A 2,818-nucleotide genomic window follows, 5' to 3' on the forward strand; every position below is an offset into this window, starting at 1 on the left:
ACCAAAAGGATCGAGTGAAATCACTCGTTTTCTATGTTAATTAAATAGGCGATTCCAGCAGTAACTAATGTTATTAACTGCAATATTGGCGATGTTTTTGTAGGCGATTCCAGCAGTAACTAATGTTATTAACTGCAATATTGGCGATGTTTTTGTAAACGATTCCAGCAGTAACTAATGTTATTAACTGCAATATTGGCGATGTTTTTATCTAAAATATATGTTGTGTGACTCGTGTGTTATTAGGGACATTGTAAACAAAAAAGTCTTGCACATAAGCAACTTGGTGCGCAAATGCTTTATAAAAATATATTTATACATTCGCTGGGATGGAGTTAAATATATAAGATTAGAGGTACTATGAACTAAGTAAGTGTTCCCCCCATGATCCCCCCAAAAAGGTTATCACCCTGAACATAAGATTGTCGTCATTTTCTGTGCGTTTCTAATAGCAAAGCCAGATCGGGCTATCTGCTGTATCCATCGAGTGGAATCGAACCCCTGATTTTAGTGTTATAAATCCGAAGACTTACCGCTGTCCCACCGGGGGGACTCAACATTTTCTATAAACACTGAGAAACCTAACACAAAGTTCGTGATACCCCCTGAAGCAGTGTAGACAAATCGCCCCTAACCGTGTTATATGATTTACACATTATAAAGTTTTCGCTCTGAGTATATCACACACCCATCAATGTTCTTTGTTTTTGTTTTTTCTTATTAATAAACCATTTTCAAATAAATCTTAGCAGCTTCGCTAAAAGATGTGAAACCTGGTTTCGATACCCGTGGTGGGCAGAGCACAGATAGCCCATTGTGTAGCTTTGTGCTTAATTTCAAACAAACCAGACGGCTACATCAGCAAAGTTTCTTGGTCTAACGTATGATACAAAGTTACATTAGTGAAATTTCAAATAAAATCTGGTGACGAGTGAACCAAGTTAGGAGTTACAGGCACAACACCCAACAACATACTTAAAGTATATAAATGTATTAACAATACATAAGACCAGTGATCGAATACGCCCGTCCGGCATGGATAAATAAGAAGGTAACGACTAAAGTATAAAAATTACAAAATGCACATACTTACAAGTGCGTGTAACGTTCTACGGACGACAAACTCTCGCTTACTGCATATCTGTGCAAACACCTCAATCACTCTACTAAGGGACCGGCATGGCCAGGTGGTTAGGGCAATCTGAGGGTCGCGGGTTCGAATCCCCGTCCCACCAAACATGCTCGCCATTTCAGCCGTGGGGGCGTTATAATGTGACGGTCAATCCCACACTTCGTTGGTAAAAGAGTAGCCCAAGAGTTGGCGGTTAGGTGGTGATGACTAGCTGCCTTCCCTCTAGTCTTACACTGCTAAATTAGGGACGGCTAGCGCAGATAGCCCTCGTGTAACTTTGCGCGAAATTCAAAACAAACAAACACTCTACTAAACAGATCATTCACCTACTTCAAGAAACACCTATAAAAAAATGAATTATTTCGCCTACTAGATCGCTACGTCATACATGATGGAAATGAGCCTAAGTACTTCTCACCCATAAATATGTATTATAAGTTTAGTAATCAGCCACCTATTGCTAGGCCGACCTAACTGATCATTATTGGGGTGTATATATTGTGTATTATAAGGGTATTTATGTAAATACGTATAATATAGGCTGCATAATGAAAGACATTGGAATATATGGGTCTTTAAATAGCAAAGTGTATACCAGTGTAGATGATGAACGTAGAACGTAAATGAATAGGGGTATTTATACCTTGACTTTATGTGAAATCAACGACCTCTTTTCTTGTGTAACGTTCAACGTTTGAACAGTGAAACCTAAACATCAGTGCCGGGGGGAGGAAGAGGTCAAAATAGTACCTGACCCTCCCAGATCCACATGGATCTAAATCCCGATGAAGAATACCAGCGAAGCCTCACGTGACTGTCGCGTGTTCCCTTAAACCTACAAATGGTGACTACACATCTTTAAAAGACAGGAATTCAAACTTTGTATTTTAAAATATATAATACATTACCAAATAGATCGTGATGATAACGTTAAATATGCACGTTTTGCTGTGTAAGAGCTAGATATTTCTAATTACGATAGTTCTAACATTTCCACACATACATCCCATTTTGAATTCATATTCAAGGTCTTTTTTTTTCCTTAGTTGGTGAGCCGGATAAGACCTTGTGGTTAGCGTGCCGGGCTGGATAATGAACATCCGAAGTTCGAGCTCGCGACTTGCCGTTAAACATACACACACTGCATTTTCAGCTGTGAAAATGTTATAATTGTAACGGTCATTCGTCTCTTCGGTTAAAAGTAGCCGCACAGGCGGTGAGTACTTCTTACTAGTTGCCTTCTCTCTGTTCAAAATTTCTAAATTAGGGATGGCCATGACCGAATTTTAGGTGTCTCTAACCAGGCTTTATATAAGGTTCTGTTAGGGTTAAAAACACCAACACCAAATACCTTATTTTGGCTATATAAAGAATTTGATTTCCGTTAAGCTAGAGAAACATTCTTAAAGTTCTCGTGTATCTTGAGAAAATATAATAAAAATCTATTCATTTACATACTTTATTGGTGATAAATACTTCAACGTAAAGATGATATATGTTGGTGATTTTCACAGGATTGTAGCAGCCACATGTGTAAATAGGACTGTTATATTAATATTACTTGTTTAATTCAGATATTCAGGCCTAAAATAAAGATTTAAAAAAGTAACTTTAAATTAAAGGTGCCCCCCCCCCCCAGTGGCACAGCGGAATGTCTGCGGACTTGCAACGCTAGAATCCGGGTTT

Source organism: Limulus polyphemus, unplaced genomic scaffold, assembly GCF_000517525.1.
Source record: "Limulus polyphemus unplaced genomic scaffold, Limulus_polyphemus-2.1.2 Scaffold2896, whole genome shotgun sequence".
NCBI classification, from domain to species: domain Eukaryota; kingdom Metazoa; phylum Arthropoda; class Merostomata; order Xiphosura; family Limulidae; genus Limulus; species Limulus polyphemus.